The 25617-nt window shown below is 37.2% G+C and overlaps 1 pseudogene across 1 annotated transcript; it reads right to left on the reverse strand.

The window, feature by feature from the left end:
- Window positions 1-792: 792 nt before the first annotated feature.
- LOC149842406 (ATP sulfurylase 2-like) lies at window positions 793-25129 on the reverse strand (annotated as a pseudogene). The gene is made up of 4 exons (XR_016431067.1): window positions 24962-25129; window positions 23914-24319; window positions 23514-23774; window positions 793-1012 (listed from the first exon to the last, which is right to left on the reverse strand). The product of XR_016431067.1 is annotated as an ATP sulfurylase 2-like (transcript).
- Between the last annotated feature and the right edge of the window lie 488 nt (window positions 25130-25617).

Below are 25617 nucleotides of genomic sequence, written 5' to 3' on the forward strand. Positions count from 1 at the left end.
AGAAACAGTTAATATGTTTATATGTGGTAGCTATGTAAGTTACTCATTCACCCATTAGCCTAACTAGAGGTACATGTGGAGTCGTGTAATGGTTTTTGAGTTATGGCATGCATGTGGTAGGGCTGTGCAAGTACTTGGTATGTGAAGAGTTTATGTAGAAATAATATGAGTTACTTCAGTTATGTATGCAGATAGTAGTGTATTAGTATGTCATTAGTGGATATTAACATCAAAATCATAGTTACTATTCAACAGAGTTACTAGGAAGTGATGGGTGAAGGGAAAGCAGGGAAGCGAGTGTCAAAAAATTGTATGAAGTGTGAAGCAGGTGATTGTGAAAGTGTATGAGAAGCGAACAAGGAAATGTGTGAACGAGTGTGAAGCAAGGGGGAAGTGAGGGAGATGTAACATGAAAAACACAGAAAACAAAGGGAAAGTGAAGGGGAAACGAAGAGGAAACAACCGAGAAGCGAAGGGGAAACCTCCGAGTGAAAAATAAAAAGGAAGTGATTTGGGAAGCTAGTGGGAAGTGTGTTTCTACAACCTATAATTTCGGAAGTGCACTTTCCCCCTTAGGAAGGTGCTCTAGTAACTACGGTATTGAGGCCTACCAGAAGAAGGTCAAAAGTCATCTTAATTATACTAGAAGTGTGTAGAAAGGTCCTCAATACCTATATATGTGTTGGCATCGTAGTTTATGTGTGAAGTGAAAATATTAGTGAATTGTTTCTTTTCTTGGTTTTTCTTTGTTGGGCTGGGTACTTGTCTTCTTGATTACAGGTTGGTGTTTTCCCTATATCTTTTAAAGATAATTTGCATAATCACAATTAGTTAATTTACAGACAAGTCAAAATGAGTAATTAGCACAAAGCAGCATCAGGCATCCTGGCCATTACAAACTCCTCTGCATGGTAACATTACGTTGTCTGCCACTGCATGTATTCCGCTTCATCTGTTTTGAGATGATTCCAATGCACCTAACTGCTTCTTGAGTTTTACAATGTGCTTGTACCTGGCAACAAAAATGCATATTACCATCATGGCATGCACTTTGCAACTGCATTCTATCGTTTCAACAAGGCCGCAATTGAAACTGTGAAAAAAGACCATTCATGTTCTGTTCAGACACAAACATGTTCAAGAGAATTTATCAAAGTTATTCTGCACTTACCACACTAATAAGTTCTGCTCTCTCTCTCTCTCTCACACACACACAAAATACAGGGGATTTCAATAGAACTCGAGCAAAAGCAAGTACCAAAGGAATGGAATTCCATAATATATACTTTGTCACTCAGGCCACGTCCTCTAGCATGTAGACCTATATAAGAAACCAAGTTGAACCCCAGCCACGACTGTTCAAGTCGTTATTGTTTTTTAGTCAAGATCAAATCTGATTGTGCCAAGCAGATCAAGATGATCCTTTAAAAGATCTTATGTAAACTTAATAAATATGACGAATACAACTAGTGGTAGAACTATACATAAGGAGACAAAACTTATTTCAAATCACGGTTGAACCATATGAAGTATCTGCCTAAGACCATACCTGCACTAGTTATAGATGAGGTAACTTCAATTATAGAAGAGAAATCCTGATCATGTATTGCCCGTGATAATACAGCACTTACTAGTAAAGGCAAATTAAAAGCTTGAAATTATGGAAAGAATATATTTATAAAGCAATTTGATGATGATAGAACGCATGGTTGATTCAAAAGTTGAATAAAAATCAAGTAATTATTAAAATAGAAGGCTGCTGTTAAATACATATGTATGTGTGTGTGTGTGTGTGTGTGTGTGTGTGTGTGTGTGCGAGCATGCGTTTATTCTTTTGTAATAGGTCATGCCCTCTAGGGGCATTTTTTGTATTTTTACATGGTGTAATAGGTCCTGCCCATTAGGGGCTGTTTTGTATTTTTCTTTTTTGCTTTTCTTATTTTTTGTTTTTATATTTTTGTCCCTTCTCTAACTGTTGGACTAGCCCAACTAGCCATTGGGCTAGTCGACCGGCTAGTCCAATTAGCCGTTGGACTAGTCTAATGGCTAGTTGGTCTAGCCCTTTTCTATTTAAATGGGATCTCTCCCATGGTGTTGCCTGTGCTTCTCTTGAACATTTTTGAAGTTAATAAAAATATATATTTTTATTTTGTGTGTTAAGCTCATTAGTGGCTTGTGTGTGCTCTTGAGTGTTATTTTGAGCCATTAATGGCTTATGCACATTTCCCTTAGTGGACTTGTGTATGTGCACTTCCTTTTCTAGTTTCATTATATAGTATCAGAGCCAATAGGCTCTTGATTATATTGGTGGACCTTCATGGTGATCGATTTCATTCTTGGAGTATGTGTCAAATCTTCGAGTCTTTATCAAATCTCTCTCTTGCTCATCATGGAGGAGTGTGTTCGCCATGCCTATCAAGTTGAATGGCTGCAACTACCACGCTTGGGTTTTTATTATGGAGAATCATATGTTAGAGAAGGGCCTCATCAAGTATATTGAGGGAGATTGTCTGGAGCCTCAACTCTCATTTACGAAAATTGTGGATGAAAACTTGAGGTTCCTTGAAGAAGATGAGAAGGTCATCGCCACTCTTGAATTTGAAAGAACAAACATGGGGTGGCAGATGGACAATGCCAAAATATTGGCATAGATTGTGGGTAGTGTCATTCTTGACAGTGTGGCCCAATTCAAAGTGACCAAAGAAGCATGAGAGTTCTTGAGAGACATGTACACTATGAAGTGTAATGAAATAAGCGGAAGAAACCAAGAATGCTAAAGCATTCACTATGTCCCACACGGACAAATGCAACAAGCACAAGAGAGAAAATCCACTAAGGGATATACAAAGGGCCTTATAAAAAGGCTACACACATGAAAAATAATATCACTATTATTGAAGAGGAGCTCTCAAGAGCTATATCACATACATGGGGGGTTTCCCCTATTTATAAGAAGAGGAGACCAAAGGGGCTCCCAATAGAGTCGTTGGGAGCCCCCAACGGTCACATATGTGACCGTTGGGGGCCCCAACGACTCCATTGTGGGGCCCCTTTTCGGTATCCAAAAAATACAAAAATAAAAATAAAAATAAAAATAAAAAATAGTGAAATACGAGAAACAAAATAAGTACCCCTATGGGGTACTTTGTGAAATGACCATAATGCCCCTATCGGGTATTATGGTATTATTACATATGTTTTAACACCCCCCCTCAAACTTTACGGGGGAATGACCGAAAGTTTGCCAAGGAGGAACAAGAAGCGAGGAGCAGGCAGGGCTTTGGTGAAGAAATCAGCAAGTTGATATTCTGAAGTGACATATGGCAGTGTTACTGTCCCACGAAGATATTCATCACGTACATAATGACAATCCATTTCAATATGTTTCGTCCTCTCATGGAAAGTGTGGTTGCTGGCAATGTAGATAGCACTTTTGTTGTCGCAACAAAGCTTCGAAGCCCCGGTAATTTCGACTCCCATATCTTGAAGAAGACTTCAAAGCCACACCAGCTCCATTGTAGTGGTTGCCATAGCCCTGTATTCTGCTTCAGTAGAAGACAATGAGACTTTCTGCTGTTTCTTGCACCTCCAAGCAATTAGCGAATCTCCTAGGAATACACAAAAGCCAGTAGTTGAGATTCGATCATTTGGGTTTCCTCCCCGGTCAGCATCAGTATAAGCTAGTAAATCTAAGGAAGAGATTGAGGATAGGAATAGCCCTTTAGTCAAAGTATTTTTAATATATCGAATGATCCGGAGCACAGCACTCATATGCACAGATGTAGGAGCATGCTGAAATTGGCTTGCAGAGTGCACAGCATGAGCAATATCAGGCCTGGTGATAGTCAGATAGGTGAGGGAGCCTATGAGTTGCCTGTAGGGCGTAGGATCGTCCAGCAGAACTCCATCCTCCAGTCGTAGTTTAGCATTGATAACCTCGGGAGTCTCCACCTTTTTATCATCTGAAATCCCAGATTTGGAACATATGTCTGCAGCAAGCTTCATCTGTGACAGTATATACCCTCGAGGAGAGTATGCAACTTCTATGCCAAGAAAGTACCTGAGAAAACCCAGATCAGACATATCAAAATTATGTTTTAACATATTTTTAACTTTAAGAATACCGCTTTCATCATTGCCAGTGATGATCATATCATCAACATAAAGCAGAAGGATGATGATACTATTACCTGCATTTTTAATAAAAAGAGCAGTGTCAGTATAACATGAGCGAAATCCCAATTGTAACATGATAGCACTAAATCTATCATACCAAGCCTTAGGGGCTTGTTTAAGACCATATAAGGCTTTTAATAACCGAAGGGTTTGACCTTGGTTAACACTGATTCCCGGCGGAGGATCCATATATACTTCTTCATTCAACTGACCATTAAGAAAGGCATTTTTAACATCTAATTGGAATATAGGCCATTTCTTAGATGATGCTACCGCAATTAAAGTTCTAACGCTTGTCATGCGAGCCACGGGAGCAAAAGTCTCCTCATAATCGATGCCATATTCTTGTGAGTATCCCTTAGCAACTAATCTAGCTTTATAGCGCTCTAGGGAACCATCACTTTTTGTTTTGACTTTGTAGACCCATCGACATCCTATAGCTTTCTTATTTGGAGGAAGGTGAACTATTTCCCAAGTTTTAGCTTTATTTAAAGCATCTAGTTCAACTTTCATTGCTTCAACCCAATGAGGTATACTTTTTGCTTGATTATAATGGGAGGGTTCATAGTAAGAATGCAAGGCTATTAGACAAGCTCTATATTTAGGTGAAAGAGTTTCATATGAGACAAACCTATTAGGTGGAATTGATTCTCTAGAAGAACGCCTAAGGGAGGTTTCTTCTAGGGGTTCATTAAGCCGCAAGAATTTTTCTAAAGCACTAATAGGTTGGGCTTCCTCACGCCGAGTGTATACTTGGAGATTGTCACCATTAGTTGGTGATACATCATCATCATGAGAATCATGAGTATTTTCTAAAATTTCCGGATGACTCAAAGAGTCATCATTTGAATCTTCTAAAAGATCATTGATAAACATATAATCAATTTCATTTGATTTTTCCAATATGTCAAATCCATTTTCATCTTCTAAAAAGGTTACATCTTTGGAGACAAATAACTTATTGTTTTTATGATCAAAGCATCTATAGCCTTTTTGATTTTCACCATATCCTAAAAATACACATTCTATTGCTTTAGGTGACAATTTATCTCTTTTATGTAAAAGAACAAAGCATTTACACCCAAAAATCCGAAGACGATTGTAGTCGGGTGTCATATTAAAAAGTTTTTCATAAGGAGAGATATTATTCAATTTTGAAGATGGCATCCTATTGATTAAATAGGTGGAGGTTAACACGGCTTCGGCCCAAAAATTTTTAGGAATATTTTTAGAAATGAGTAAGGATCTAGTGGTTTCCAAAATATGCCTATGTTTTCTTTCCGCTAGACCGTTTTGTTGAGGAGTTCTTGGGCAAGATTTTTGATGACAAATGCCATGTTGTTTTAGATATGCTTGAAAATCATTTGATAAGTATTCTCCACCCGAATCGGATCTAAGAATGGATATTTGACTTTGAAATTGATTTTGAATTTTTGCATGGAATTCTTTAAAGAAGTTAAAAACTTCCGATTTAAAGTTAAGAAAATAAATCCATACATATCTAGTATAATCATCAATAAAAGTAACATAATATGAATAACCACCTTTAGATAGAACCGGAGAAGGCCCCCAAACATCGGAATGCACCAATTCAAAAGGTCTTGTTGTCACAAAGGATCTAATAGGAAAAGGAGTAGACTTCATTTTGCCAAAAATGCAATCTTTGCAATTGATATCTTTTTCTTTACAAAACTTGTGTCCAAAAGGAAAAAGATACATTTTAGAGTAACTTGGATGTCCAAGCCTTTTATGCCAAGTTTCAATATTTTTGTCTTGGGCATAAGTACAAAATGAGGTATTTGGAAGCATTAAATTATCCATAAAATAAAGGTCTCCCTTCCTATGGCCTTGCCCAATCCGCTTCCCGGACCGGAGATCCTGCACAAAGCACCCTTGGGATGAGAAAGATATTTCACATCCATGGTCGGCTATTTGAGAAACGGAAAAGAGGTTAAGATTTAATTTTGGAACTATTCTAACTTTTGGAACAAGGAAATTTTGAACATTTTTAGAATCAAGAGTTCCAACACCATTTATTTTGAGAAAAGTTCCATCGGCCGTAGAGACACAAGACATTTTTGAATTGGTGTGCACATTGGTTAATGCATTTTCATGAGGGGTCATGTGAAAAGAAGCTCCGGAATCTAAAATCCAAGAGTACGTACCGGGAGGTGATGAGGCAATGGCGGCACCGGAGGTGGAAGAAGTGACCTTTAAGATTTGTTGAAGAGCCAAGGAAATTTGTCCAAGAGTGTCTTTGAGATCCCCGTTCTTGCCGTCATCTTCTTTGGTGGTGGATTCTTCAACGGAAGCCACCTTTGGCTTGAATGCCCCATTTAGCTTTGAGCAAACGGGTTTAATATGTCCCGGCTCATAACAATGGTGACATATAATCATTTTTCTTCCACCACTCCCTTGCTTACCAAAATGAGGTGGTTTGTATGTTTTAACATGATTGCCGGGTTTAGATACGGCAAGAACTTCCTCTATGCTTTTACCCATGCTATGCCTAGTCTCTTCTTGAGTAATCTCGGCAATAGCTTCTTCTAAGGGAGGAAACGTGGATCTATGGAGAAGTGAGGATCTCACTTGTTCAAATTCGGGACGAAGCCCAAATAAAAATTGAAACAATCTATCTTGTTCCATTTGTTTTTGTCTTAGAACCACATCTTCCATAGATACCCATTTAGGCTCTAAAAGAGCCAATTCATCCCACAAAGGATTTAGAGCACTATAGTAATCTTGTATGCTCATGTCGCCTTGTTTTGTGGTTCTTACTTTTTCTTGCAAGAAATAAGCTCTTGCAAGATCCTTTTGGGTAAACATACCCTTCATAAAAAACCAAGCTTCATTTGCCCGGCGGAATTTTGCAATATTTGCACATACCTTAAGTTCGACATTATTCATAAACCATGCAAGGATTTTTGCATGGTTGCTCTCCCAATCTTCCATTTGATGATTATAATCTTCAATGGCCTTGAGACGATCATCGCCTTCAAGTGCTTTCTCTTGATCTCCTTCCATCTTTGTGAGCTTAAGTTGGGGTTCCGGAACGGTTCCCATTACATAACCCCAAAGCTTCTTGCCTTTGAGATTATTCTCCATTGCGGATGCCCACATCATGTAATTTTTTCCATTGAGTTTGAATGATAGATCGATCTTGACTTCCATTGCTACACAAGGAAGATGTGAGAAAGAAAGGAAATAGAGAGAGACAAGATTTTACCTTTAGAAGATCTTATGGCTCTGATACCATGTAATGAAATAAGCGGAAGAAACCAAGAATGCTAAAGCATTCACTATGTCCCACACGGACAAATGCAACAAGCACAAGAGAGAAAATCCACTAAGGGATATACAAAGGGCCTTATAAAAAGGCTACACACATGAAAAATAATATCACTATTATTGAAGAGGAGCTCTCAAGAGCTATATCACATACATGGGGGGTTTCCCCTATTTATAAGAAGAGGAGACCAAAGGGGCTCCCAATAGAGTCGTTGGGAGCCCCCAACGGTCACATATGTGACCGTTGGGGGCCCCAACGACTCCATTGTGGGGCCCCTTTTCGGTATCCAAAAAATACAAAAATAAAAATAAAAAGAAAAATAAAAAATAGTGAAATACGAGAAACAAAATAAGTACCCCTATGGGGTACTTTGTGAAATGACCATAATGCCCCTATCGGGTATTATGGTATTATTACATATGTTTTAACATGAAGGACATGGCTCATTGGTGGAATCTTCACCTTCACAAGAGGATGATGTCCTTGAAGCAAGGTGATAAATTAATCCAAGACTACTACAACAAAATTGCCATCTTATGGAGGGAACTTGTCGTCTTAGAGCCTAAAGGGAAGACCACTGGGGACCTTCGCCTTAGACAAGAACAACTCAAAAGGAAATAATTCTTTATGTTCCTTAATGGTTTAAGGAACGAATTTGAAGGGGGTAAGAATGATGTTACTCCATAAATCCAAAATTCATTATCTCCATGAGACTCTTACCGAGAAGAGTATTGAGGAAGGAAGATTTAAAGAGGAGAAAGAAAACAAAGATAGTGACACCATTTTTGCCGCCTCCAAACCCAGTGTCACTACCAAGGCATATAAACCTTCACATTTTGAAAAACAAAATAATAGAGGATTTAGGAAAATCATTTGTCACTTTTGCAATGAGCAGGGAAACATAAAGTCTGCTTGTTCCAAGTTAAAAAAAAGGTAGCTTCCGGTGGAGACTCTAAAACAAACAACGATGTCAACAAAGGTGGAGAACTGGAAGACCTTTCAATTGCACAATTGCTCACGACTCGACAACAATACTTGAAGACATATACTTCTACCTCGAGTGTCACAGTCTCATCCTCTTCTGCTCCGAGTATGTCACCTTGGATCATTGACTCGATGGCTTCTTTTCACATGACACCAAATGGTTTTCTACTATCCAATTGTCTCACCAATAAAGATTTTTTTAGTGTTTCTACCACGGATGACATCTCTTTAAAAATCACAAACATTGGAGACTTTAAAAATGATTCAAAAAAATTCTTTGTTCCAAAATTTAGAGTTATTCCTACATTAAATTTGAACTTACTATTGGTTTTTTAAATTTTCGACCATGGGTATGAAATCTCCTTATCTAAGGGTTGCTTCGTGCAGGATAGTCAGTCAGGAAAGTTGATTGGGAAGGCCATGGAAGAGGAGATTTAAACTACGTGGATTTTTTGTGTATTCCAAGAAACTCTTTTTGTAACTACGCCCAAGTAAAGGATATAAAAACTTGGCATAGAAGACTAGGTCATCCAAGAGTGTATCTAAACTTTCCCTTTTTCTTTTTTTTTTTGAAAAAAAAAATCTGTATGCAAAGATTGTGTACTTTAAAAATGAAAACTCTTTCTTTGTATTATAGATCTTATGAATCTAAGAGACCTTTTGAATTGGTGCACTTAGATGTGTGAGTACCCACTCCTGTCATGTCTAAAAAAGGATTCTCCTATTATATTATTTTTGTATACTTGGGTTTATTTTCATAGACAAAAATTGGAAACATTCTCTTATTTTAAGGAATTTCATAATGTAATTAAAAATCAATTTCAAACTAACATACATATCTTTCATTCGAATTCAAGAGGTGAATTTTTATCAAATGAGTTTAAGTGTTATTTAAAGGAAAATAGAATTTTTCATCAAAGGTCTTACCCTATGTCACATGGGTGCGGGTGCGGGGATTCGGAACTTCCAAAAAACCCGGGTGCGGGGGTGCGGCAGGGGCAAAAATGTAAAAAAAAAATTAATTAATTATATATATATATAATTTTGAAGTTTTAACAGTTTAACATTTAACAGTAAACATTGTCATAAACTCATAATATGATTCATCATGCATGCAGTATATCAACCTAAATATCAAATTATCAATCAAATAAGTAAAGCAATTACATAAATCGACCTAAATATCAATCAAATAAGTATTGCATAAAAGAACTAACTCGTAAGGGGAGGGGCTAGTACACTTAATCTTGTGTTGAAAGGTTGAAAACCCAATGGTATAGTAACCTCGTAAGGTTCTGTCTAACCCCAGCTTGCCTTTAAAAAAAACTCATTAAAAACACATTAAAAATATTGCCCATATAAAAGAGGCAACTGCAGTTCCTTATCTGAAAGACACCCTTCTCAACCTACTTGGTTTTGCCAGACCCTATAGGGAGGCTGAATGCAGCGGCAAACAATGAACAGCAAGGAAAACACAACAATTTATTAGGAAAAGTGTGATCTCTTATGTGTAGAAAGCATGCAGGAGGATCATCTATTGGTGGTGCCCTCACCCTCCCTCCAAAGCATACTCCAATTCTTCTGGTCCTCTTCCCACCCCATGAGTGTCCCTTCCTTGTCTGGGTACCAACATGTAGAAAGGGTCCCATAAGCTATCCCAAGGGCGGATGAGCTGGACCCAATCAAGATGGCGATGAAGGGAACCCAAAGAGGCACATCCCATACATGGTTTGTCTTGAGATGGTCAAGTAGGTAGACCAAGCCACCTCGGCCCCTCCCCTGTCGACCCAAAAAAGAAAAACATAAAGGGGAGGGGCTCGGCCCCTCCCCTGTCGACCCAAAAACGAAAAACATAAAGGGGAGGGGCTCGGCCCCTCCCCTGTCGACCCAAAAAAGAAAAACATAAAAGGGAGGGGCTCGGCCCCTCCCCTGTTGACCCAATCGACCCAAAAAAAGAGGTAGATGGGGGAGGGGCTCGGCCCCTCCTGTGCCGAAAAACGAGGGAGCAGGGGAGGCTCAGCCCCTCCCCTGCCGACCCAACAAGAGACCGAGAGAGGGGGGGGGGGGGGCTCGGCCCCTCCCCAGCCGATCCAAGAAGAGAGTGAGAGACATACCTGCGAAAGGAGAGGAGGAGTCTGGGAGGCGGCGCTGGGGCGGCGGCGCTGAGGGCGGCGGCGCTGGGGGCGGCGGCGCTGGGGGCGGAGACGCTGGGGGCGGCGACGCTGGGGGCGGCGGAGCTGGGGCGGCGATGGGAGAGCTCGAGCTCAGGGGGAGAGAGAGGAGAGATTAGGGCAAAAAAAAAAATTTGCCCTAATCCTCCTCCTTTTCATCGGGGGGAAAAAAATTTTTTTTTCGCCCAAAATTGTGGACAAAAATGACCCTGGGTGCGTTGACCGCACCCAGGGTCGTGTTGACCGCACCCGGTGCCGCACCCGCACGCGATCCCGCGTCGCGTCGCGTCGACGCGGGTGCGGCATCTGTTTTGCCGAGTCCCTGTGACATAGGTCTTACCCAAGAACCCCACAACAAAATGGCTTTGCCGAAAAGAAAAATAGACACATTATAAAGAATACTAGAACATTACTTATTTCAGAAAAAAAATCAATTTTTTTTTAGGTTGAAGCCACTCTCATCACCGTCTATTTAATAAATGGAATTTCATCTTTTAATAAATAGAATGCCATCTTCTGTTTTGAAAAACATTTCTCCTTTAGAAAAGCTTTTTAATATTGAACTGGATTTTAAAATACTAAGAATTTTTTTGTTGTAAGTGTTTTGTGCTTTGTGAAATAAATGATAAATTATTTCTTAAGGCCATTGAATGTGTTTTTCTTGATTATGGGGAAAATCAAAAGGGTTATAGGTGTTATGACTTAAAAAATGAAAAACTTTATATTTTGAGAAATATAACTTTTCTTGAAAATAAGAACGGTTTTGAGAAAGATATAACTAAGAAAGATAATGACTATTCTTTCTTGCTCGATTTATTGCCTAAGGAAATGAATGAATCATCTAACATTAATGAAGTTTTTGTGAATGATGTTGATAATCATTGCATCACTAATGAATCAAGTAATGATGATGATGATTATAATGTTGGTATTGATTCTCCAAACATTGTTGGTAACGAAGACAATATTAACAAGGCCAATGATATTTGATAGCTTACGGTCTATTATCAGCGTAATAATGAGGAATATCCATGTGCACTTGATAAATTCATGCAAAATTAATCCATGGATGTGACAAACCTTAGGATATCAGATGTCTTATGAGTCCTTCTCTTCGATACATAAAGCATGTCTATTAGACATTCATGTTTTTCTTTAACCATCTACATACAAAGAAGTCAAGGATTATTTTCATTTGGTAGAAGTTATAAAGGCCGAGTTATATGCCCTCTATAGAGCCAAAACTTGAGAAACTATAGACCTTCCCTTAAGAAAGAAAACCATAGGATGTAGATGGGTATTCAAAATTAAAACCAAGAGTGATGAACTTTAGAAATGTATAAAGTTAAGCTAGTGGCTAAGGGGTATGCTCAAGAATATGGGATCGACTATGAAAAAACATTTTCACCTATAGCTAGAATGATCAGTGTTAGGACTCTTAAAGTGGTAGCCTCAATTGAGAAATGACCAATTTACCAATTAGACGTCAAAAATGCATTTCTTAATGGGGATCTTAATGAACAAGTGTACATGGACCCCCACTCGGGTTTAACATTGAAAATAGTAAGGTTTTTAAATTTAAGAAAGCTTTGTATGCTCTTAAAAAAGCCCCTAAGGCTTGTTATGATCGTTTTAGTAAAGTTATTATTAACAATAGATTTGTTTCATGTTATACTGACATTGTTTTTTTTTATTAGGAATGTAGAAACATGTATAATTGTTTTATTATTGTATGTTGATGATATGATTATCACTGAAAGTGATATAAAAGGTATTGATGAGGTTAAAGGTATGTTTGGTTGCATAAATCACATGAGATGGAATCATAAGATAAGCTAATAACAATTATTGAACCTTCAAATATTGACTTGAATGACTATTATTCGATTGATTCAATAATAATCTATTGCAATTGCATTGAACCTCTCAATCTCAACGATTGAACATGGATAGGTTAGTATTACTTCGAACAAGCCGCCATGGTGAAATCGGTAGACACGCTGTTCTTAGAAAGCAGTGCTAGAGCATCTCGGTTCGAGTCCGAGTGGCAGCATCTTCTAAAACTAAAAAGGACACAACAGATCCTTTAATTCGATCTCATATTTACATTCGGTAATTAAGCGCCCTGTTTTTTTTATAACAACAAAAAATGATTGGTTTTTTATGATATTTGTAACTTTAGAACATATATTAACTCACATATCTTTTTCGATCATTTCAATTATGATTCCTACTCATCTGATGATGTTGGTCTATGAAATTGTAGGACTATGTGATTCGTCAAAACAAGACGTGATAGATACTTTTTCTGTATAACAGGATTATTAGTTACTCGTTCGATTTATTCAGGACATGTACCATTAAGTGATTTATATGAATCATTAATGTTCATTTCATGGAATTTTTCTTTTATTCATATAGTTCCATATTTTAGAAACTATAAGAATTATTTCAGTACAATAACCGCCCCAAGCACTATTTTAACCCAGGGCTTTGCCACTTCGGGTCTTTTAACTAAAATGCATCAATCTGCAATATTAGTGCCTGCTCTCCAATCTTGTTGGTTAATGATGCACGTAAGTATGATGTTGTTGAGCTATGCAGCTTTTTTATGTAGATCATTATTATCCATAACTCTCCTGGTCATTACATGTAAAACCAGTCATTTATTAATTAGTTCATTTTCTTTTTATGAGATCCGATACTTAAATGTTTCATTTACAATCCAACATGTTGACCATATTTATTTAGTCAGATCAGCGTGACATAGCTTACACCCATTACTTTCAACACAATGGTACAGTACCTTAAGGTCTGATCGCTTTTCATGTTGCAGCCATAGTATAAGAGTAGCAAATGGTCTGCATCTGATTTATAAAAACTGACCTGATTTCTTATCAAGATCCACCAGTATTTAATGTAAAAGATGCAAACTATGATCTAAAAAGGTGGCTTAGCTGGTAGTCTAAGCCAGTTTGCTCAGGACCAGCACCTCGAATTTGGACTCAAATCCTTCTATGAGGGATACGCCTCACAAAAGGTAATGGAGACATGCAAAGATTTCCTTCGGCTGGATAGAGAGTGGCCCTCAAGTACAAAGGTAGAAAAGAGCTTGACTGCAAGAACCACCCGTTGAGCAAAAATTGGCCTTATGACCCGACTGTGCCAAGTATAAAGGATGTCGCTCAAAGGAGACAAGTGACTGACAGGGCTCAAGAGTTAACATCAGTTTGGCACCTCGATGTCAGCTCTTTGCTGCCATTTTGGGTTGGGCTGTTTCCCCAATAAAGCACAATTCCTACCAGTTGACAGCCCTACCGAAGAAAAGACTAACTGCAACCCAATAAAGCACAATTCCTAGCAATCAGGTGTTATTGTTTGACTCAAAATTTATAGCCTTTTAACCAAGGTCTTTGGCTAAATAACCCTCTCTTGGCATAGTTTTTGGGGAAATAGATTTTGGAGTGAAAGCCTACTTTATGAAATATGTTTAGTCTCATGTTAAACATTTTTGAGAAATACATTGGGTTTAAAATGTGTAGAGTTGACTTAGAGGCCAAGGCCTTCAAGGAGCTTGTCAATTGAACTTTGGACTTAAACTTGGATTTGGCCTTCGGTCTTGGTCTTGGTCTTGGTTTAACTTAGACTAATCTTTTTATAACTTATTTTGGATAATTGTGTACCTCTTAAAAAACTTTTATTTTTCAAAACAGTTTGGTGGTTGACCAGGGCAATCAAAGGTCAATTTTGACTTATCTGAGGGGTGATACCTAGCCTTAAATGCTAGCCTTAACCTCTTTGGCACATTGGAAAGCCGAGTGGGTGCATGAGGCCTTCAATGGGTGCATGATACCCGTTTGAGCCTTAAATGAGTGCATGGCATCTATTTGCCCTTGATGGACCCATGCAAACGGTCCTCTAGACTGTTCTGTAGGGTCAATCCATCAGCGAACTTATCCCTTTTCCTCTCTCTCTCTCTCTCAAATTTCTATAAAGTTGTTTAAAGTAGTCATGTCATGGTGGTCAGTCGACTCAATGCTAAAAGTGGTTTGTATTGCACGTAAGGTGCAAGCTTGGTTGTACCCCAGAAGTGAGGTTGTGTTCAACCCTACTACACTAGAGTCCAAACCCGGTAAGAAAGTGTTATTGATGTGTGCCTCCAAGCTTTGGTCCCACCTATTGCAAAGAAATTCTGACAATTTAAAACGACAACCGAACTCCAGGGCATCAACCGTGAGGGTTGGGAACCAAGAGACTCCCAGTTCGATGGGACCAATTTCAAGCGATGCCAAAATAAAGTGATGATCTTCCTTACCATGACCAAGGTGGTGTGTATGTTGATTGAACCCTATCCTCCGGCACAAGAAAAAACTATTACTGAGAACAGAAAGCGCCACAAGTGGAAGAAATATGATTGTGTGCTGAGAATACATTCTGAACGCCATATTGTTGAGGACATGTTATGAAAATGGGTAATTTAGGGTTAATTCATGTATGCAAGTATAATCATTACAATAAATGTGATGTGTGCATTCAAACAAAATTTTCTAAAAAAACTTTTATAGTATAAAGGAGTTTTAAAATTCTTGAACTCACACATGGTGATATTTGTGATTTGAAAAACACTCCAACTCATGGGGATAATTTTTATTTCATAACTTTGATTGATAATTTTTTAAATTTGCTTATAAACTCTTATGAAAGGCAAATATGAGTCTTTTGAAAAATTGAAAATTTTTAAGGTTGAAGTTGAGAATTTTCATAAGTGCAAAATTGCTTCAATAATGTTGGATAAAGGTAGAGAATACTTGTCTCAATTTTATCAAATTTTGTAAAAAACATGACATGCACAAAAAAAACATTGCACCTTACATTCTTCAACATAATATTGTTGAAGAATATAAAAATATAACTTTAATTGATATGGTAAATGTAATGCTTATTAGTTTCGACTTTGATTTTAATTTATGGGAAGCTTTACTGAGTGCATGTTATATTTTAAATTGTATGCCTTAATTAAAATTAGATATTACTCCTTATGAATTATGGAAAAATATAAGACCAAATTTAAGTTATCATAAGGTTTGTGGTTGTATTGTTTATGTTAGATTGAATGAACCTAAATAAAGTAAATTATGAGCTAAATTTAGCACATATATTTTTATTGGTTATTTTCAAAACAAAAAAGCATATAGATTTATGAACTTATAAACTAAAGTAATTTGTGAATTTGTACAAGCTAAATTTAGAGAATATCTAACTTTCAAAAATTTGCAAAATCTTTTTCCCGATGCTTTTCATGAACCATTATCCAAAAAGTGCGTTTTGAAACATTAAAATCTAGAAATTAGAAAAACTAAGATAATTAGAAAACCAAAAAATTTTGAAACAAATTTTCATCTATACATGATTGGTAGAGATCCATTAACATTTTGTAAAGATATGTCCTTACCTGATGTTGCATCTTGGAAAAAAAAAATTCAAAGTGAAATTGATTTTATTTTTTAAAATAAAATATTGGTTTTAGCATAATTACCACTTGATTGTAAATGGAATTTCAGAACAAAATTTAGAGTTGATGGATCAATTGATAAATTTAAAGGGAGATTAATAGCAAAAGACATTAAACAAAAATCTAGAATTGATTATTTTGATATGTATACTCCAGTCTCTAGAATTACTTCAATTAGAATTCTTATAGTCTTAGCTTCAATCTTTAAGTTTGAAATTCATAAAATTGATGTTAAAATTGTTTTTCTAAATGGCACTTTAGAAGAAAAGATTTACATGGACAACCCGAAGGTTTTGTAGTTTCTTATCAAGAAAACAAAGTTTGTAAACCGCTTAAGTCTTTATAGAGATTGAAACAAGCTAAAAAACAATGGCAATTTTTTTTATCAAATGATTATTAGTTATGGATTTAATATTTGCATTTAAAAATGCATTTATACTAAGGTTGATCATGAAAAACATTGTTATAATTTGCTTATATGCTTATTTGTCATAATTTGCTAATTAGAAATAATATAGAATGCATAAATGACTCCAAGAAATTTGTCATTTAATTTTTATATGAAAGATATGGGGCGTGTTAATGTGATTCTTGAAATCAAACATGTTAGACATGAGCATGGATATAGTTTGACTCAATCGCATTATATTAAAAAATTGCTTAGAATGTTTGATCTTTTTATTGCAAGGTTATTGACACTTTGTTTGATCCCAGTGCTAAATTATCTAAATACATTGGAAGAAGTATTTCAAAACTTGAGTATGCTAGTATTATTGGTAGTCTTATGTATGCTATGAATTAAACTAGACCAGACATAGCATTTTGCATAAGTAAACTAAGCAAATATAGTAGCAATCTGGGACCTGAGCATTGGGATGCAATTTTAAGACTCCTGATGTACCTTAAATGAATATTGGATTATGGGTTATTCTATACGAGGGAACCCGCTAACCTTGAGTGATATAACAATGCAAATTGGAATTTGGATAAGAATGGGTTCATATCCACAAGTGGATGGGTTTTTACCCTTGGATCTGAGGCAATATCCTAGGCATCCAATAAGCAAATCATCAAATCATCGTAACCCAATCCACTATGGAGGCTGAGCTCATGGCACTAACATCTACTAGTATTGAAGTCAAATGGCTAAGAAATCGCTTGATTGAGATTTTATTAGGTAGCAAACCCTTGCTCCCTATAACGATTTACTATGATAGTCAAGCTATTATATATAAAGTAGGGAGCAATATATATAATGAAAAAACTAGACATATCAATATAAAGCACAATATTTTGAATAATTTATTCAAGCAAGGAGTAATTTCAGTAGAATATGTGAAATCTTTCCTAAATTTGGCAAATCCACTTACGAAAGGCCTTTCACAAAAATTTATTAAAATTCCATCTAAGGGTAAGGGTATGGGATTAAAGCCTATTAAAAAAATTACCCATGATGAAAACCCAACCAGCAGAGTTCTTGGTTCAATGAAAAGAACAAGTCACTAGAATAATTGGGTGAGCACTAAAGAATATATAAAGACAAAGAATATATTCATGTCTCATTCTGATGTAAGTGCTCGAAAACATGTGATATGAGGATGAGTCTCATGACTTTTAATGAAATATGTAGGCCAAAATTGACTAAAATGGTTTAAACAGGTTTTCACTTTTAACACTCACATATACAAGTGTGAAGGTGTGGGTCGCCTTCTATGAGATTAGGTGTGGGCATCGAGTTGGCCTGGCCTCGAGATGACCCACCGCTTTTATTAACGGGCTCGGTTTAAAGAGCAGCCCATGACCCAACCCGTTGGCCCAATGGGCTAATGTGAAGTGGGTCGAGTCAGGCCCGACCCAAACCCAACTAATTAGGTAAATAGTAAATAATTAACAAGTTTCTATGTACTTAACTAATTATCTTTTTAGTTTTTATAAAATTAATGCAACTAATTAGGTAAATAATAATAGTTATCAAGTTACTATACAATTAATTAATTTTTAAATTTTTATATTATTAAAAATAATAAATAACTCAGGCCCGTCAGGCCGAACCGGCAGCCCATGGGCTGACCCAACCCACATATATAACGGGACAAGTTCCGGCCTGGTAGCTAATGGGCTTGAGCCTAAAACATTAACCCAAACCTAGCCCGTGGTGGGCTGGGTCGGCTTATCCCATCGGGTCGCCCGACCCGTTGCCCACCCCTATATGATATTGAGGTTCATCTTTAAGGCAGTCATGGAGTGGGATACTGCATATGACCCTAAATATATGCCGCCTTCATATATTAATGACACATATGGTTACCTAAAATGAATACATGTGTGAATGAGCTTAAGAAGTCCACGATAAGGACTAAGTTCAAAGCTAGTTTTTTAGAATGTCTGAATCGTGTTCACACTAAGTGAATGTCCAAACCTAAAAGACACCTTTATTTATGCATATGACTTTCACGAACAGCTTCATGTTTTTCCCATGTTATAATTTTGATCTACATGAGGGATTGTTATTGTTTAACTCAAAATTTATAGCCTTTTGAACCAATGACCGGATAAATAAGGGAAAGCATTCTTTATGAAATATGTTTAGTCTCACATTGAACATTTTTTAAAAATAAATTGTGTTTAAAATGTTTAGAGTTGACTTAGAGATCAAGGGGTTTGTCAATCGAACTTTAAACTTTAGACTTTAGACTTTGTACTTGGATTTGGATTTAGACTTGGATTTGGCTTTGGATTCGAATTCAAATTCAGCCCAGTATGGTCTTGGTCTTGGTCCTTATTTGACTTTGACAAATCTTTTTATCACTTATTACGGGTAATTGTGTACCTCTTAAAAACTTTTATTTTCCAAAACAGTTTGGTGGTTGACTAGGGCAGTGAAAGGTCATTTCTTGACCTATCTGGGGTGACATCTAGCCTTAAAGACTAGCCTCAACGTCTTTGGCACATTGAGAAGGTGAGTGACTAAATGAGGCCCGTTTGGGTGGCCATCTGAGGCTTTAAATAGGTGTGTGCTACCCGTTTCAGTCTTAAAAGGGTGCATGCTACGCATTTGAGCCTTAAATGGGTACATGGCATCCATTTGGCCTCAGTGGACCCATGCAAATGGTCTTGTAAACTGTTCTGGTGGGGTCTATATAAAACCTAGCTACCTCAGGTCAATCAATCAGCGAGCTTATCCCTTCTCCTCTCTCTCTCTCTCTCAATTTTTCGTGAAGTTGTTTAGGGTAGTCATCTCATGGTGGTCAGTCTACTCAGTGATAAGAGTGGCTGGTATTACACATAAGGTGCAAATTTGGTTGTATTTCAAAAATGAGGTTGTGTTCAACCCTGCAGCACTCGAGTTCAACCTCAATGGGGCAACTATCGTTTTTTAGAAAGCACCACTATTGCGTACCTCCAACCTTTGGTTCAACCTATTGCACAGAAGTTCCAACATCAGGTTCTTAGAGGACTAGTCAATTATGGCAAGTACATTAGATCCTTCAAGGTTAAAAGTTAAAATAACCAGACTCTATGGGTCTGCCTGACCTCATACTAGATATCCCAAGTTATCAAAATCTCCAGTAGAACCAGTCAAGGCTTATGTAACTCCTCAGGTTGGGAAACAGACCAGATCCGAGAACCTTGAACAGAAAACTGTCCAAGGCACCTTGGATGTCATTCATCGTCATGATGAACAATACTCATAACCTATCAAAAGCTTATTTTGAATGAATCTCAACCATCTATTTTTCAGTCATTGATGCAATTCATCTAGAAACTGAAAACTGCATCTAGAAACTAAACATCACAAATTCCTATGTGGCCCATCTGTGCAGAAGCCTTATATATAGGGTAAATATTGGCTACTAATGAAGGTAAGGAACTAATGAGTAGAAATCACTTTTTTCTTTCAATGTTTTTAGATCAAATGTTACAGATGTGATCTACATGGTAAACTTGTTTTAAATCATGTGATTATGATAAGTAATTGAGTTTTTAAAGTCGTTCAAAAATCAACGGCCTACAATGTGCCAAAATTTCATAACTCAAAATATCACTTTTTTATATTAGAAAAGCATGATCCGAGGTTCGATCCTTAGCAAACAAACCATGTCGAACACATCTATGTGGTTAGATTGAGTCGATACAACATGCACCTATGACTTCTAACTCATTAGTTTCTTACCTTTATTAGTAGCAAATATTTTCTCATATATATATATATATATATATATGTGTGTGTGTGTGTGTGTGTGTGTGTGTGTGTGTGTGTGTGTGTAGGTAATACATGTCCTAAATGGGCACAGTGCTAAATGAATCATGCAATTAGATTTTCGGAGTTTTTTCTAAATTTTGACTGTACAGATGTGATCTATATGCTTGTTTTTGTAGGAATTGGTTATTGGAGCATTTGGTTCCGATGCATGGATAGGTTTTTATAAGGTTATAAAAATCAACGGCCTACTATTTTAATAACTTTTTGATGCTCTAAATACCATTTTTATCCAAAATGCATGATCCAAGTGTTGATTTCTAGTAAGTCAATCATGCTGAACACATCTATGGGGTTGGAATTGCGAAAAAAAAATACCAGAAGTCTAATAACATGTTTGAAGTGTATAGTTTTCTGTCCAAGGTTCCTTGGACCTGATCCGTTCTCAGGTTGAACCTTATTTCTATGATTACTTACCCAACAGAAACAGTCTAGTAGCATCCAAGAATTAGGTAGAAAACAAAAATAACAGGGAGCAACTCAGTTCGCTTTACCACCAAGAAACAAACGCAAAGCAAACAGTGAATTTGCAAGTATTAATTATGAAGAATCTTTTGGCAACAATGCAAAGAGGGCAGCTGTAAGCACATGTATATAAACCAAAAAGAAGAGTTATTGATTAGACAGCTTGTGATCTAACCAGAGGAATCATTTTGCATTCTCATCAGAATCTCTCATTTATTATCATTATATCACTTGAAATTTGCAAATAAAGCAAAAGTCAACTAGCAAGATCAGCCAAATAAAAGATTGTGCATGCATGCATGTGCACCTACACGTGAGAGAGAGATGCTAAACAAGAACTTTAGTCAGGTGAAATTAACAAAAAATGTTTATGTGCTTAATAGTTATTACTTCATGATCTAGAAAGCAATGACGGATCAGTTTTAGTCAAAGAGTGGCAATCCTGCCAAGACTTACTGGCAGCGCTTTATATAGGTGAGAAGCATGCTTCCTAGAAGCTTATGGGATGCCTCGATTCTGAAATATAATGAGAATCTCACTTCTCCTAAACTTCCTTTTTTGTCTCTGCCCAGCAGGCAACTCAATAAGAGAATCCTGAGTAACTGGAATAGCAGTACTCTATAGGAGATGACCCTACACCTTTTAAGCTGCTGCTCCTTTTCCTTCTGCAAGTGCCCTTTATCAAAATCACCTTAAATACTCACTTTATCTGGTATTCCATGCCACAATGTAAGAAAGCGCAGGTATCTCTGCACAATCATGAGCTACAAGCCAACAAACTGGATTCTAATTTTGTCTTCAAAGCCTTCATTTGGGCATCCATAACTCACATCTTTAATCACATTAATCAAATTCAAAACTTCATGCCTCCATAAAGTATTATTAGAACCACATGAAACTACAGTGGCTCACCATTCACGGAGAAGCAGAAGAGCTACAAGTAATGTACTAATATTTCACAACAAATTCCTTTCGAGATATGCATAGAATTTCTTGCTTTGATCTGGGGTATTTACAAGAGTGTCACATCTAAAAAATGACTGCAGATTATAAGAACTTTGTGGTGAACCAAATCAGATGAAGGATATGAAGAAATTGGTTAAGTTATTTAAGGATATATTGCCTATTACAGAAACCAGGATAAACAATGACGACTGTTTTGTGATCCTTGTCATTGATCTAAGAAACTAGGATGGCCCTGCAGATTGGTTGTGGACACTGACAAATGTTTCACGGAATCAGTCAGGGGTTAGGCAAGAGTTTAATACAGATCCTAAGCTATCCAAGCAGCATGTCTAAGGAACAATGATGACAAAATTTTGGAAGCAGTCAATTCTCACAGAAAGGTCCCCTCCCTGCAATGACCAACAATGAAGGCAAATATACCACTTACTCCACTGCAAGCATGGAATTTTGATGCTTAAATTCAATTACTCATATGCTGAAACATGTCTCCTGAAAGATGCTTGTCTCTTTCCTTCCAGGATCTACTTGTTGAACAAAGGACTTGACAGATGTCACTTGGAGATAGAGAGAGAGAGACCTAAAGGTATCTTAATAAACACTCAATGAGAAAGCTACCATTAATCCAACAAAATTAAAACCGTCATAAAGTGCTTAAGTATGAACTCTTGGCAACATAAGCATGAATAATCTAAAAACATTTCAGTTCTTCTCGTTCCAGATGTATTACCCACCACATCGATTTGAATGCCTTCCCCAAAAATTTTGCCATTTTCTCTCCCTACTTTTATGCTCCTGCTTTCAAGGACATATTCCCACTTTGCCCTTGGAAAGTGTATGTACGGTTCAGCATAATGCCATAAAAAGGTAGTAAAACAAAAGACAACTCTCCAAAAAATGAATTAGTTATGCAGCGCCTGGTAAAATACATTTACAAGTTACATCATGGCTTCTTGTAGATTGTCTGGTCTGAGTATGTTTATGTTTATCTCACAAATAGAGAGACCCTTGACTCTATTGCTATCCTGAAGCTTAGGTGCTAAGCAACAGTAGTCAATCAAGAAAGGTGCTGAGCTCAGCTAAGAAACTAAAAAGAAATATTAGATTCAAAGAACAAAAATATTCAAGAGAAGAGGTTAAATGTTTGATGAGTTCTACATCTCTAGATGCATAGTAATCATGGGATCAATGCCATTTTTATGATCTGGGTACCCTGATAAGCAACACTTTTCAGTTTCTTGCAGACCATGCATTCCATCCAGTAGATAGGTAAAGAACAAGGAATGCACATCCAAAACTCTAAAAAGAAGTATAATCTGGTCTGGAACAGTACAGGCATGAATGTGGAGTACATCTAGACAAGACAGCAGACAAAGGAACCTGTAAATCACATAGGCTGCACTGCAATATGATAAATTCAGGAAACACTGATACTCTTAAATATGTTTGTTTCAATGAGAGAGAGAGAGAGGCCCTAGTAATGAAACAAAATCTCTAAGCAGAAATGACATACATATTAAATAGTGAATTGAGAGATAGAAGTCAAGAAATGACTAAAAGAGATGGTGTTCAGCATATTGCTTTGTACTAGCTATAGTTCATGGCTTGAGCTAAAGGAGAAAATAGATAACCAAAGGCAAAAATTCGTCCAAGACACCAAGTAACAAACAAAACGTTATGGTTGCTACAAACCTTGAAAGGCAAGATATTGAGCTTTTCTAAGCCAGGAGCCATGCTTAAAACCATTTTCCCATGATCAGGGTCATAGAGGTCTCTTTTTTCTGTGGGATGACCCATCCCAGCAGGGTCACGGCCCACGATGTAAAAATTAGCCCCTGCATTGATTCTTGCTTTTGCATGCCATTGTACCTCTGTTGGGCCAGCATAGTGCATGGGTGATGGAAAAATAGCTACAACAGTTGTCTCAGGATGAAGGACTCCATCTTCTAAAACCTAAGAAAACAGAATTCTCAGTCTGCTTATGCATGTAGTAGCCATTTGGAGTATACTGACCAGCAAATGCAACTTGAATGCAAACAAGTTGCATTTTCTGGACAACAAAGACCATAAACCAAAAGATATTAACAGAGACCTTGCTATGCTGCTCCATCCGAACATCAAATGGCACGTCATCTTCCTTTGTAAAACCACCCAAAGGGTGGAGCAGAAGGATCGGATTTTTGTAGCCCATATCCAAAAGGCGCTTACGTGTATCATTCATCAGTAGTGCATGGCCATTATGCACTGGGTTCCTCAACTGAAATGCAAACACTGCATCAGCCTCACGCCTATCGAACTCCTTCCTCAATTCTTGTGGAGAGAGCCTGTAGTGATCAAGACCATCATTATATTTGATGGGTTCCACAACTTCCAGATCACCACCAATTAGCCAGTTCCCAGCTGTACTGATGGTCTTCTCAACATAAGGCAATCCTGGTGCAGTTGTTCCCCATGTCCTGGCAATTCTTTCTTCTTTGTTGTGCTTATATATTTGAATTCTGCATATAGAAAACACAACAATGTGCTCAAGGTTACAGCTACTTCCAAATAACCAAAAGAAAGAGGGCAAAAGGCTTATAGCCGCTTTCAAGTAACGAAAAGAAGGTAAATGAAGCACGTGTGAAGGTAAAAAGTTTATAACTACTTTCAAGTAACCAAAAGAAAGAAGGTAAATGAAGCACATATGTGTTCTGCAGATAGAAAACATAAACCAATCGGACCAAGCTCATATCTACTTCTGAATAACCAACAGAAACCAGACAAAATGAAGCACATTTGCATTCAACAAATAGCAATAATAAACCTAAGGTTTGACTCATGGATGCACATATTAGAGAAATAAAATGGTTTGGGCGGTTTTTTTTGCATCCATTTATCCAGAAAACTTGGATAAGTTTAGCATGTCGCATTTCTTCCCACATTGAAATATCCCAGATTTTCCAGTTTTCTGGATAAGTGGGTGCATCCAGATACCCATTAAAACTCATTCACATCAATACACAATCAAATTCTGCATAAGCTATCGATGCAACAGTTGGTCAGAAGACATCCAACAATGAATCAAATAAACAACAAATTGACACAAACAATTATAAAAAAGGCACCATTTGAACATCAAAGAAGAGAAGAAACCCACCAACCTCCGGAGGATACCGACGGGATCGCCTCGCGGGCCGATCAATCCGACGTCGGTAGAGGCTCCAATCCCCTTCCTTCGGCTCGTCGTCAATGGCAAGGACATGTTCGCCACACTTCCATTCTCCGTTCTAAGGCAATTGAAGTGTAGACAGGTACTCATCTTCCCTCATGAACCCTTAAGGGGACCAGACCACCCTTCACTAAGGACATGCACCCATTCGATACCTTGTTAGAAAATAGTGTGAGCTAGCATAGCCTGGTTTATGTAGTCTAATCCGATGGGCCGTATCTCTGATAGTAGATAGTACGAAACATTGAAACCTGTATAAAACTCTATAATGAGTTGAGTGGGATACATTCTTAAATACTTTTAGGTTATGGTCCTCAAACCTTATTCTAAGGTTCTCTTTCTTCTTATTTTTTATTGTCTTAAAGAGATTTAGTCTCTCTTATTAAGTTTAAAGAAAAAAAAATGATTAATATATAGGTTCTGAAAAATCATACCTGTCAACGATCAACTAGAGTGTTATGAATTCAGGTATAGCTTTCTTTTTTTATTTTGTTTTACTTTTTATTTCAATAATTCAATAAGAGCAAGTTATTGATCATGTTTTAATTTTCGATAGATTTTTTATCCAACAATTGGTATCAGAGTACA

This window comes from Nuphar pumila, chromosome 3 (assembly GCF_984573655.1).
Source record: "Nuphar pumila chromosome 3, dmNupPumi1.hap1.1, whole genome shotgun sequence".
In the NCBI taxonomy this organism is placed as follows: Eukaryota; Viridiplantae; Streptophyta; class Magnoliopsida; order Nymphaeales; family Nymphaeaceae; genus Nuphar; species Nuphar pumila.